At 40.7% G+C, this 14,177-nt stretch overlaps 1 protein-coding gene across 50 annotated transcripts in view; it reads right to left on the reverse strand.

Annotated features, from left to right (window-relative positions):
• ZBTB20 (zinc finger and BTB domain containing 20) overlaps positions 1-14,177 on the reverse strand; it is a 1,035,663-nt gene that overhangs the window by 288,962 nt on the left and 732,524 nt on the right. For 2 of the 50 annotated variants that reach the window (XM_064283192.1, XM_064283084.1), the window contains one exon: positions 2,215-2,274. The exons of the other annotated variants lie outside the window; for them this stretch is intronic. The gene's annotated coding sequence lies outside the window, so the exon portion shown is untranslated. The remainder of the gene's footprint in view (positions 1-2,214; positions 2,275-14,177) is intronic. 50 annotated transcript variants of the gene reach the window in all.

A 14,177-nucleotide genomic window follows, 5' to 3' on the forward strand; every position in this document is an offset into this window, starting at 1 on the left:
GCTAGGAGTCCCATTCGTATGTAACTCAGGGCTATGCAAATCAAACCGGTAAGCAAGGCTTCGCAGCGACTCCATCTTAAAATGAGTATGTGTCCAAGACGGGGAAACCTCCGAGTGTTACGTGGGGAAGGGCTGCTTTCCTTTCATGAGCAGCAAAGAATAAGCCCAGTGAGATCTTCACTGACATTCCCTGCCCTCTTCTTGGTGTGTATTTAGAGTGAAAAATGAGAGGATTTAGTTCACACAAACTCTATTTTTTCATGACATTTCTACATTTTTTCCTTCTAGAAGTCTTCTCAAACATAAAATTCTTACTTTAAAGCTACCAAAAAACAAAAAAAAAACACCCAAGCATGTAGAATAATCAGATCACAAAGCAATGACATGATGATGATCTCGTGTCTGAATCTGCTCACCATGACCATAGTCTCTGCCAAACACCACCAAGGACATGGGGCTCCCAACCTCACAGGCAGCCCCATGCTGCTTTAGGACACCTCTACTGTGCAAAATGTTCTTCCTTATATTGAACTTTAACCTGTCTTCCTAAAATCCCCCCCCCCATTGGTTCTGGTTCTTCCCCACCCTACTTTCGGTAACAAGAGCTTCAGGAATTAATCATTTTTACAGCTCATCAAATGATAAGCCTTGTGCACACCATAAACCAAATATGATTCTAGATTGCCCTGCTTTGTCCCTCCCCTTCTCCCCATATGAGTTAAATGCTTACTCTGCTCCTCCCCATCCCACAACCCAGGGAGAAATCCAAGTCAGGCAGTCTATCCGTTTCTCATTTCCATTTGGTTGCAGGTAATACGCATAGCAAAGCATTCTTAACATCATCCATTTTTGGTCCTGTTCTGTGGAAAAATCTCTGACAACCTCAGGTAGATTTGATTAACATGGCTCTTTTTAGGGTAACTTTTTTTTTTATATAATTTATGGGAACCCTGGTGCTGTAGGGGTTAAGTGCTACGGCTGCTAACCAAAAGGTCGGCAGTTGAAATCCACCAGGTGCTCTTTGGAAACTCTATGGGGCAGTTCTACTCTGTCCTATAGGGTCGCTATGAGTTGGAATCGATGGCAACTGGTTTGGGTTTGAGTTACATAATTTATTGTCCAAAGGGAGACATTTGCAGGGTGAAAGGGCTCTGAATAACTATACCAAGACTCCAGGCATAAACCAGAACCGTCCCAGGCAAACCTATCCGGCACCTTGCACATAATTTTCCTTCAGTGCCTATCTCTTTGTGTTGGTGCCGTAATAACCTGGTTTCATGTCTGTTTCTCTCACTGGAAAGTGAGCACTCTTTCGTGACTGAAACTTGCTCGCCTGTGTGCCTACAGTTTCTAGGGCAGACTTGGAAAGTAGGAAGAGCTTGGGTAGATCTTTATTTATTTTGAATTGGGGGCGTCTTTTTCTCTACTTTTTTTTCTGTGCCCCTCTTATTTTCATAGCACATTTTTTAAATGAATTAAAAGTACTTCATGCCATAGGAAGAGGATTGTCTGAGCTTAATGGTAATGGGTTTGACTTCAAGTATTGACAACAATGTGCAGATAATGTGATAAAATTTCCCCTGAAAGTCTACTATACTTTTTTTTTTTACAAAACACTGAATAATATGTTCTAGTCCTCTTCTTCACAAGTAAATTACCTATCTAGCTGCTGTGCCCACAACCTCGAGTTTGTAAAAAACCAACTATTACAGGAAATGATGATCACATAGTGTTATCCTCCAGTCTCCACTGAAATGTTGGTGGTACTTCCATCGTCTTTAGTCAAACATACTTAGAAGTTCTGGTGGCTTTTGGAAACCCTGGTGGAGTAGTGCTTAAGAGCTACGGCTGCTAACCAAAAGGTCTGCAGTTCAAATCCACCAGGTGCTCCTTGGGGACCCTATGGGGCAGTTCTACTCTGTCCCATAGGGTCGCTATGTGTCGGAATCAACTCGACAGTAACAGGTTTGGGTACGGGTGGTGGCTTTTGGCAGTTTCTGTTTCCAAATAGCAATGGCATTAAAAAACAGAGGCGTGGGGAGACTTTTAAAAAATGTGAACCTCCTAGAGAAGTCATTTCTTCTCTTATCCCTGATATATTTAGAACACTCCAGACAGATGTGAGTTTATCCTGTTTAATTTAAAGGGCTCCACAGAAGACAACCCCACAATTTCCCTTTCAGTATTTAGAAGTTCTTACCATCAAGAACTTACTCTATTATGAAACGTAAAGATTTTCTATTCCAGTGTAAACCGACTTTGTCACTATGGGGCCTGCGTGAAGAAAGAGAGAAGGTATCACTTGTAACTGGCCATGACTTGCTTAAAAACTTAGATTAGCTCACTGCCTCAACTTGCTTTTTTCTAAGATGAAAACAAAATCTCAATGTCTTTGACTTTTCCTAAAAGAACTTGTGTTTCAAAATGTTAAATTTAAAGTGCTATTTGGCCCACAGAGCAAGTCATTCTTTATTCTCAGTCCATCAATGACATTTACCAAACCATCCTGGGTAATGGAAAATACAGACTTGCAAGAGGTCCACAGAAAGAAATTCAGGAAAAAGACATCTTCCATTAACAACAACAACAAATCTACCAAGCTCCTCCTACTTACCAAGTTTTGAAAGAAACAAAGTTATATGCCTGTCCTTGTAGAGTCTTTAATTTATGGGGATAGAACATAGTCCAACATAAAAGAGGCAAAGCAGAGTATGCATGTTCCATTGTGTGGTTCAACAGCTATTAGCACGTGCAAACTAACAGGTTGTTGTTGTGTGCCATAGAGTCAATTTCAACTCATAGCAACCCTATATAACAGAGTAGAGCTGTCCCCCCCCGCCACCCCAGGTTTCCTAGGCTGTAATCTTTATGGGAGCAGATTGCCAGGTCTTTTCTTCTGAGGAGCCACTGGTGGGTTATAACTGCTGACCTTTCCATTAGCAGCGAAGTGCTTAATCATTGCACCACCAGGGCTTCTCGCAAACTAATATAGCTATGTGAAATTTTATAGGTAAATGATCAGGGAGTAGTGGGATGGACTGTCATTTGCGAGGTTTCCTTTCCCTATTGAAAACTCTCAGCAATAACTTTTATTAAACAACATTGTGTTTACTTCCTGCTTTTCTGAGTGTTCGTTTCATATGACCACTCCCTCTGAAGTGGTTGGTTATATTTATCCCTCAAGGTGTTGCCACTTGGACGCTGTGCATAAAAGCACCGTACTTTGAAAGCCTGCACTCTCTGTCTTCAACGTATAAAATAGAGATAGGAAGTCCTGGTATCCTATTGCTACTGTGATTTTATAACATTCTCCCTGCCTACTCTTTCTTAAATTCTGAGTAAAATATAATTTTAAATTAAAATTGATTTTGTTTTGAGATTTTGAAATGCCTCCCCTAATTGTTTAGAATACACTAGGTTCTGCTAATACTGGAAAAAACATGTCTAGATCATCAAGGTGACGATCAAAAGGCAAGATCAAGGATGATCCCAGTGGCACACTGCTCCTACATTTCCCCATACTGACTCTGATCTCCTGGTAATTACTTTCTGGGAATGCTGAAGTGCTTGGCACCAAATAAACAGGCTAGAACATGGGGGGCAAAATTAAAAGCTCTGCTAGTTCAGGAGGAGCTAGATTATAATTCTAGCTTTGCAGAGTTCTCATTTGGCTGAGCAAGATGATTATTAGCATGGCATTGTGTTGGTTAATACCCAGTGTCCTAGTGTGGTGGATTAATTACTTTCGTGTGTGGCCTTTCTAGCTATGATCTTGTAAGTCCCATCCATGTGACTGGGTGGGACTGTGCGATACGGTAGTTGTAGTCTACCAAGGGGATTGGTCAGTTTTGCCTTAAAACAGAGCAAATTCCAGAGCAGAGAGCCCACCACCAAGAAAGGAGCGATGAGCAGCAGAGACCCAGCAGCAGGAGACAGCGTGGTGGGCTTTCTGGCCCTTGGAGAGAGAAAGCCGAGTGCCTTTAGGCAGAGACTGAGGGCCAGGGAGAGGCATGCCTGAGAACACAGCTGGAGAGAAGATATTCTGATGGAAGAACTATATCCTGAGTGTGTGTGTGTGTGTGTGTATGTGTGCGCTTTAGGTGAAAGTTTACAGCTCAATATAATTTCTCATACAAAAATTGATATACGTATTGTTATATGACCCTAGTTGCAATCCCTATAATATGACAGTACACTCCCCCTTTCCACCCCGGGTTTCCCATGTCCATTCAACCAGCTCCTATCCCTTTCAGCCTTCTCATCCCACCTCTGGACAGGAGCTGCCCATTTAGTCTCCTGTATCCACGGGTTTCCCATGTCCATTCAACCAGCTCCTATCCCTTTCAGCCTTCTCATCCCACCTCTGGACAGGAGCTGCCCATTTAGTCTCCTGTATCCACTTGAACTAAAAACACACTCTTCACGAGTATTATTTTGTTTTATACTCCAGTCTAATCTTTGTCTGAAGAGTTGGCTTCGGGAACGGTTCTAGTTCTGGGTTAACAGAGAGTCCCGGGGCCATGTCTTCTGGGGCTCCTCTAGTCTCAGCCACACCCTTAAGTCTGGTCTTTTTATGTGAATTTGAGTTCTGCACCACACTTTTCTCCTGCTCTGTCAGCGACTCTCTGTTGTGTTCCCTGTCAGGGTGGTCACTGGTGGTAGCTGGGCATCATCTAGTTCTTCTGGTCTCAGGCTGATAGAGTCTCTGGTTCATGTGGCCCTTTTGTCTCTTGGGCTTTATATTTTCCGTGTGTATTTGGTATTCTTCATTCTCCTTTGCCTCAGTTGGGTTGGGACCAACTGATGCATCTTAGATGGCTGCTCGCAAGCTTTTAAGACTGCAGACGCCATCACCAAAGGGGAGTGCGGAACATTTTCTTAGTAAACTTTGTTATGCCGATTGACTTAGATGACCCCCGAAACCATGGTGCCCAGACCCCTGGCTCCTGGTGCTCTGTCCCTCAAAGTGTTTCGTTGTATTTAGGAAACTTCTTAGCTTTTGATTTAGTCCAGTTGTGCTGACTTCCCCTGTATTGTCCTTCCCCTCACCTAAGATAATTCTTGTCTACTCTCTAGTTAGTAAATTCTCCTCTCTCTCCCTCCCTACTCTCGTAACCATCAAAGGATGTTTTCTGCTCTGTTTAAACCTTTTCTTGAGTTCTTATAATAGTGGTCTCATACAATATTTGTTCTTTTGTGACTGACGTAATTTCACTCAGCATAATGCCTTCCAAATTCATCCATGCTATAAGATGTTTCGCAGATTCATCATTGTTCTTCATAGTTGCACAGTATTCCACTGTGTGTATATACCATAATTTGTTTATCCATTCATCTGTTGATGGGCACCTAGGTTGTTTCCATCTTTTTGCTATTGTGAGCAGTGCTGCAATGAACATAGGTGTGCATATATCTATTTGTATGATGGCTCTTATTTCTCTAGGATATATTCCAATGAATGGGATTGCTGGACTGTATGGTAGTTCTTTTTCTAGCTTTTTAAGGAAGCACCAAATCAATTTCCAAAGTGGTTGTATGATTTTACATTCCCACCAGCAGTGTATAAGTGTTCCAGTCTCTCCACAACCTCTCCAACATTTATTATTTCGTGTTTTTTGGATTAATGTTAGCCTCGTTGGGGTGAGATGGCATCTCACTGCAGTTTTGATTTGCATTTCTCTAATGGCTAATGATCATGAGCATTTCCTCATGTATCTGTTAGTTGCCTGAATGTCTTCTTCGGTGAAGTGCCTGTTCATATTCTTTGCCCGTTTTTTAATTGGGTTATTTGTCTTTTTTGTTATTGAGGTTTTGCAGTATTTTGTAGACTTTAGAGATTAGACACTGATCTGATATGTCGTAGCCAAAAATTTTTTCTCAGTCTGTAGGTTGTCTTTTTAGTCTTCTGGTCAAGTCTTCTGATGAGCATACGTGTTTGATTTTTAGAAGCTCTAGTTTCTCTTCAGGTGTTTGTGCACTGTTAGCTATGTTTTCCGTTCTGTTTATGCCATGTATTAGGGCTCCTAGTGTTGTCCCTATTTTTTCTTCCATGATCTTCATTGCTTTACATTTTATACTTATGCCTTTGATCCATTTTGAGTTAGTTTTTGTACATGGTCTTAGGTATGGGTACTGTTTAATTTTTTTGCAGATGGATATCCAGTTATGCCACCACCATTTGTTAGAGACTGTCTTTTCCTCATTTAACAGGCCTTGGGCCTTGGCCAAATATCAGCTGCTCATAGGTGGATAAGTTTTTGTCTGGGTTCTCAATCCTGTTCCACTGGTCTATGTATCTGTCGTTGTATCAGTACCAGGCTGTTTTGACTACTGTGGTGGTATAATAGGTTCCAAAATCAGGTAGCGTGAGGCCTCCCACTTTGTTCTTCTTTAGTAATGCTTCACTTATCCGGGGCCTCTTCCCCTTCCATATAGAGCTGGTGATTTGTTTCTCCATCTTGTTGAAAAATGTCATCGGAATTTCGATCAGGATTGCATTGTATCTGTAGATCACCTTGGGTAGAAATGACATTTTCACAATGTTGAGTCTTCCTATCCATGAGCAAGGTATGTTTTTCCACTTACGTAGGCCTCTTTTGGTTTCTTGCAGTAGCGTCTTGTAGTTTTCTTTGTTAGGTCTTTTACCTCTCTGGTTAGATTTATTCCTAAGTATTGTAAATGGTATTCATTTGGTGATTTCCTCTTTGAAGCTCTCTTTGTTGATGCAGAGGAATCCAACTGATTTTTGTACGTGTATCTTATATCCTGATACTTTGCTGAAATCTATTAGTTTCAATAGTTTTGTTGTGAATTCTTGGGGGTTTTCTGTATATAGGATCATATCATCTGCAAGTAGGGATACTTTTGCTTCTTCCTTAGCAATTTGGATGCCCTTTATTTCTTTTTCTTGCCTTATTTCTCTGGCTAGGACCTCTGGCACAATGTTGAATAAAAGTGGTAATAAAGGGCATCCTTGTTTGGTTCCTATTCTTAAGGAGAATGCTTTCAGACTAGCTCCATTTAGGATGATGTTGGCTGTTGGCTTTGTATAAATGCCCTTTATTATGTTGAGGAGTTTCCTTTCTGTTCCTATTTTGCTGAGAGTTTCTATCATGAATGGGTGTTGGACTTTTTCAAATGCCTTTTCTACATCAATTGATAAGATCATGTGATTCTCATCTTTTGTTTTATTTATGTGATAGATTACATTGATTGTTTTTCTAATGTTGAATCATCCATGCGTACCTGGTATGAATCCCACTTGTTCACAGTGAATTATTTTTTTGATATGTTGTTGAAGTCTATTGGCTAGAATTTTGTTGAGGATTTTTGCATCTACGTTCATGAGGGATATTGGTCTGTAATTTTCTCTTTTTGTGGTGTCTTTACCTGGCTTTGGCATCAGGAATATGCTGGCTTCATAGAATGATTTTAGGAGTATTCCATCCTTTTCTATGCTCTGAAATACCTTTAGTAATAATGGTGTTAACTCTTCTCTGCAAGTTTGATAATTCTCCAGTGAAGCCATCAGGGCCAGCGCTTGTTTTTATTGGGAGTTTTTAAGTTACCTCTTCAATCTTTTCTTTTGTTATAGGTTTATTTTGTTGTTCTACCTCTGTTTGTGTTAGTTTAGGAGGTAGTGTATTTCTAGAAATTCGTCCATTTCCTTTAGGTTTTCAAATTCATTGGAGTAGACTTTTTCATAGTATTCTGTTGTGATTCTTTTAATTTCAGTTGGGTCTATTGTGATATTGCCTATCTCATTTCTTATTCAGGTTATTTGCTTCCTCTCCTGTTTTTCTTTTGTCAGTTTGGCCAATGGTTTATTGATTTTGTTGATCTTTTCAAAGAACCAGCTTTTAGTCTTGTTAACTCTTTGAATAGTTTTTCTATTCTCTCATTTATTTCTGCTCTCATTTTTATTATTTCCTTTCTTCTGGTGCCCAAGGTCTTCTTTTACTGCTCTCTTTGTATTTGTTTGAGTTGTAGGGCTAATTCTTTGACTCTGACCCTTTCTTCTTTTTGCATGTATGCATTTACTGCTATAAATTGACCTCTGAGCACTCTTTTTGTTGCGTCCCAAAGGTTGTGGTAGAATGTGTTTTCATTCTCATTTGATTCTGTGATTTTCTTTATTCCATCCTTGATTTTTTCTATAACCCAGTAGGTATTTCAGCAAGGTGTTGTTCAGCTTCCATGTGTTTGATTTTGTTTCCTTGCTTTTTCTGTTACTGAGTTCTAGTTTTATGGTTTTATGGTCAGAAAGGATGCTTTGCAATATTTCTGTGCTTTGGGTTCTGTTAAGGCTTCTTTATGGCCCAACGTATGCTCTATTCTGGAGAATGTTCCATGTGTGTTGGAAAAGAAAGTGTACTTGGCTGCTGTTGGGTGGAGTGTTCTGTATATGTCTATGAGGTCAAGTTGATTGATTGTGGCATTTAGATCTTCTCTGTCTTTATTGAGCTTCTTTCTAGATATTCTGTCCGTCACCAAAAGTGGTATGCTGAAGTCTCCTACTATTATTGTAGAGCTGCTTATTTCTCTTTTCAATGCTGTTAGAGTTTGTTTTACGTATTTGGAACTCTGTTGTTGAGTGTGTAAATATTTATTATGGTTATGTTCCTCCTGGTATATTGACCCTTTAATCATTTTACAGTGTCTTTCCTTATCCTTTGTGGTGGATTTCACTTTAAAGTCTATTTTGTCAGAGATTAATATTGCCACTCCTGTACTTTTTTTTGGCTGTTGTTTGCTTGATATACATATTTATCCTTTGAGTTTTAGGTTGTTTGTGTCTTTGAGGCTAAGATGTGTCTCTTGTAGGCAGCATACAGATGGATCATATTTTTTTTTAATCTACTTTTCCACTATTTGTCTCTTTATTGGTGCATTTAGTCCATTTACATTCAGCGTAATTATTGACAGGTATGAGTTTATGAGTTTAGTGCTGTCATTTTGATGTATTTTTTTGTGTCTTGTCGACAATTTTTTTCTCCACTTAATTTTCTGTGCTGAGTTGTTCTTCTTTGTGTATTTTCTTTTCTTTTTCATTGTTGTTGATTTTGCATTTGCTGAGTCTTTATGTTTTTCTTCTTTTTTATTTTGTTGTGTAGGATTGTTAATTTCCTTTGTGGTTACCTTAATATGTACCTCTGTTTTTGTAAGTTTAAACCAATCTTTTCTTTCTTGATATCACCTTGACTTCTTCTCCATATGAAAGATCTATGACTACATTATTTAGTCCCTCTGTTTTAGTTTAATGTTGTCACCTTTTACCTATTGACATCTCTGTTTCCCTGTTTTCACTATCTTAGCTTTGATTTATTTTTGTGACTTCCCTATCTGCGTTAATATCTGGTTGTCCTGTCCTGTGTTCTGGTCTTTGGTTGTTATCTGATGTTATTGATTTTCTAACCAGACGACTCCCTTTAGTATTTCTTGTAATTTTGGTTTGGTTTTTACAAATTCCATTCACTTGCCAACAAATCTTCAACAATTCTCTCTGTATTTTCTGTAATACCTCCTGCTCTGGTATTCCAATCAGTCATAGGTTATTTTTCTTTATAGAGTCCCACATAATTCTTAGGGTTTCTTCATTTTTTAAAATTCTTTTATCTGATTTTCCTCAAATAAATTAGTGGCAAGTGCTTTATCTTCATTTTCACCAATTCTGACATCAATTGCCTCAATTCTGCTCCTAATGACTGTCTACTGAGTTGTCCAATTCTGAAATTTTATTGTTAATCTTTTGGATTTCTGTTTGCTGTCTCTATGGATTCTTGTAACCTGTTAAATTTGTCATTATGCTCTTCGATAACCTTCTTAAGTTCTTCTGTTGCTTTGTCTGTGTGTTCTGTGGCTTGGTCTGTGTTTTGCCTGATCTCTTTATATTAATCTTTTGAATTCTACCCCCAGTAACTCCAAGGTTTTAACTTCCTCTGGGAGGTTTCTTGGTTCTTTGTTTTGATTGCTTGTTGAAGCCATCATGGTATGCCTCTTTATGTGATTTGATATTGACTGTTGTCTCTGAGCCAACAATAAGTTATATTTATTTATTTTGTGTTTGCTTCCTATGTCCTAGTTTCTTGTTTTGTTTCGTTTTGATATGCCAAAATAGGCTGGTCGTGTGAGCTACTTTGATTACTGGAGTCTTTGAAGCTCTTACACCCTGTCACCAGGTGTTTAGAGCTGTTACTATGTATATGAGCCCAGGAGTCTGTTTACTTTTCTTGTGTGGATTCAGCTCAGGTGTCCAGGTCATCAGTCACTGAGTGTATGGTGCAGGCTCTCACCTACAATCCTCATAGATTGGAACGGCTATGTAGGGGTGACTGGTATAGGCATAGGTATCTGGCTACAATAGTGGGTTATGTGCTGAGCAAGGTAGAAGGCTGATGGCTACCCCTGAGTACCCTGGTGGAAGGTGTGTCCCTGTTTTCTAGAGCCTGTAGGTGGATGGGTTTTGCAGCTGGGCTTTTGGCACCCACTGCTATTGACTGTAAGGACTTGGGGGCACCAATTATTCTTGGACACTTGTCACAGGTAGCTAGGTGATGTGGGTGGAGGCACCAGTCCTCAGGCCTCTCATGTGGGTAGGTGAGGACCCTGCTTAATGGGCAGGGTGGCATCAAATTTCACAAATCTGTCACTCCCCCTTAGCTGTTGCCGTTGAAGATAGGCTTCAGGTATACCCTCTGTTGTACTGTCCTAATGAGGGCCTACACTGTTGAACTGGGCCCACGCAGTTCTAGGCAGGGTTGAAAGGCATTCAAAGTCTGTGGATGCCTTATGCCTGTGCCTAGGCAAAGGGGCTGTGCCTGCCCTGATTTCCCAGCTTAGGCGAGCTGGAAGATTATTTTTTCTTGTTTGTTAATTTATTCCCTCTTCAAAGATAGGAGAATGGCTTGGGGTGGGTGATGGGTCCCACTTCTGGTCCAGGGAGCATGGCATTTGCTGAAGCCAGACTGTGACCAGAGCAGAGACGGAAAGTGGTGGGTTAATGGGAGGGGGAAGGGTTCTTTTGATCCTGTGCAGCAGGTTAGACACTTGCACTTAACTTTTGCAGATTCAGTGCTGTTTTTCCCTGGTTCTGAAGGCTTGAGCAGCCTCTCTACCGCTTGGTTTCTCCTGGTATGGAAAACACATTCTGAGTGCTACCACTTGCTTCAGTCCATGCACGCCAGCCAATCCAGCCAATCTAGCCTGCAGGGTGCTGGCCAGGTCATGTCTGGCAAATCCTCGCTGCTTCTGAACTGTCTCTCCCTCCCCCTGCCACTTAGTCCAACTCCTTCAATGTTCAGGGCTCCTAGATTGTCGTACATAATTGATTCATTTGTTTTTTGGGGTCTTGTTGCAAGAGGGACCACAGGAAGCATCTGACTACTCTGCCATCTTGGCCTTGCCTCCCCTGAGTGTTCTTGAGCCTGAATTGTAACTGTTATTTCCCTAATAAACCCCACAATTGTGAGTATGGTCATTGAGTTCTGTGTGGCCGCTGCAATGACTTATCAAACCCAGCAGAGAAGTAGAGAGTGCTGTGTGAGGGATGGTTGGTGTCAGAATTAGTAAAGACGGTGGAGAGAGGAGGGTTGTCTGACCTCTGCCTTAAGGGAGACAGCCTTGAACTATTGATCTTGGTTCTCCTTTCTCCTCGTGGGGTGGGAGGAGGTCAGACACTGCCCCCAAGCCATTTTTATACCTAGGATTACCAAAGGATTGGCAAATCAGGTTTATCTGAATTTTCCTGCAATACCTGTTGCATGGAGGTTAGATTTTTGTGTCTATAACTTTCAGATATAAGTATTAAGATGGTTGTGTTCAGATGCAGTATCCCAAATAGTGAGGTTCATTTTGACAAAGAAGATACAGTGAAGGTAAATTTGAAGGTGTCATCACTCACAAACCAGTAGGCTGGGAAGAGCATAACTGCAGCATTCCTGGGGTGATCAGCCAGAAAGCACCATTTATATAAGAGTTCGAATTCCTATGCTGACCTTTATTTTTAAATCGCATTGAATATAAACATAAAATGTTATTAATAAGCAGCTCATTTATTACATTTATAGAGAACTTTTCCCCTAAAGAGATTACTTCATCTAGTTTTACAATCCAGTCTGTTCTTACATTTTACACATTTTCTACCAGTCTAATCTACTCTGGAACCTGCCCAACGGAGTCTGCTCCTAGCATATAATTTCAAGAGATTTGCGTAACTCAACATTCCTTATAGCCAGGCGCTGGGTCCACGACTGCTGGTTATACAGTTAGCTGCCAGGCCACTCTTCCATGAGCAGAAACTGAAAAGTATATGCTTGTATACTTATTGGAAAAAGAGGAATTTTATTATAGAGAAACACAGAGCTATCTCTTCAAAAAGTCACAGAGGCAATGGCCCCATTCTGGGCTATGTCCACCAAAGAAGCAGCGTCAGGCTTTTTAAAAGCGGACCTTTAGAGGTGAGTACTAAAAAACATCCCTTTAGTAGTGATGATGCCACTTAGGGTCTTTTGAGTGGTCTCTTTAGGAAGACGGGGGCAGGGCGGGGGGATCATTATAAAGCCATTCAGCCATTCAGAAGCTAAAAACAAAAATGACAATTTATTGGCCACAAAATGGGGTAGGGGCAGATTTCTGAAAAAGGTGCCCTTGTAACTGAATGCATACAACTGGAAACAGGCCATTTTACCTCCTGTGCCTTTTTTTTTTTTTTTTTTTTGCGGGGGTGGCGGGGGTTATGGGTCTCTACTTGAGCTGTGCCTGTCAGGATGGCATCCCAGTGCCATGACTACGCTCATCTCCATAAAAATAGTAGATCTGATTTTGTGTTAAGGTAGACTTTTAAACAGCCTCTTCAAATGCTCTGTAGATTATTAGCCATACACAGTTGGACGGCTATTCTTTTCTGGCTGGGGTCCCCAAGGCTGGAGAGTCAATACCCGTGCCTTCTCCACTGAGGTGGGGGCTGACATCCTCCCTCCCTCAGCACTTGTCCCGCTGTTCTCATTTCTCTCACTTCACTCTGTGATCAGTAGACAAAATACACACTAGAGAAGAAAGAGCTGAAGAAGTTGCCAGGATTTCTAAGAAAGAAGAACCCAAATCTTGCCTGCCTTAGACATGATAACATTTTAATGTGACTGAGAAGAGACGGTTATACTGCAGCCCATCAGATTTCAAATACGGTCCTAAAGTATGTCTATTGTGATATACGGAAAACAAAACTCCTCTGGTGTTGAGCCATAAATTTTGCAGGCTGATTCTATATTCTCAATATCATTCCTGATTCTTCCTCATTCCCAGAAAGGATTCACCACCTAACATTAAACAAAGAGTATACAATAAGAACAGATATTAATATGTACTCATAAAATTACGACCCCAGAACAAGAAGAAGGCAAGTCTTAGCCCAGCCGATGAGCCTTGTTGACAGTAATGGAGTCATGTTTCTCGCTTATCCATGGAAGGCGATGACAATATTCTATTACAGCTTCACATGAAGTTTGGTGGTATATAAAGTTTGTGGTTAATGCCGCATATTAGCATTATTTTTGTTTTGTTTTTTCTCCTCTCTGGAACCACAAAAAGATCTAAGTATAGAAAGAGGCAGGACAGCACGCATGTTTTGTCACTGGTGGTTCTACGTGTTATTATATTCTATTGTATGTGCATTAGAAAGAAAATACCAAATCCCTTGATGCAGGCCTTGTTATAAATTGATGCATACTTATGCTTCCTTTCTCTTAACACCCCTGGGTGCTGGCCCAAAGGGTGGAGGTTTGAGACGACCTCGAGGCACCTCGGAAGAAAGGCGTGGTGCTCTACTTCCAAAAGATCAGCCATTGAAAACCCTGTGGAGCCCAGTTCTGCTCCGACACACGAGGTCACCATGAGTCAGAAACGACTCAACGGGAAGTGTTTCTTCTTCTTCTTCTTTTTGAATCTCTGAATCCTTGTGCCCTACTTTCCTTTTTAAATTTTGGGGCCTGTCTTATATTACCAGATGATTTCTGATAGTTGGAGCCCCGCAACAGTCCTTTGTCTATCCAGGTTGCTTAGTTCAACATAATACTCCCAAGGAGCCTTATTCCTACAAAAGATGATGACTGACAAGGCTTAAAAAAATGATGGCATCTATAAATATGACATAATATCTGGAGGCTGGATTTATAGCTGGTCAA

The sequence above is a fragment of the Loxodonta africana genome, chromosome 1 (genome assembly GCF_030014295.1).
Source record: "Loxodonta africana isolate mLoxAfr1 chromosome 1, mLoxAfr1.hap2, whole genome shotgun sequence".
Lineage (NCBI taxonomy): Eukaryota > Metazoa > Chordata > Mammalia > Proboscidea > Elephantidae > Loxodonta > Loxodonta africana.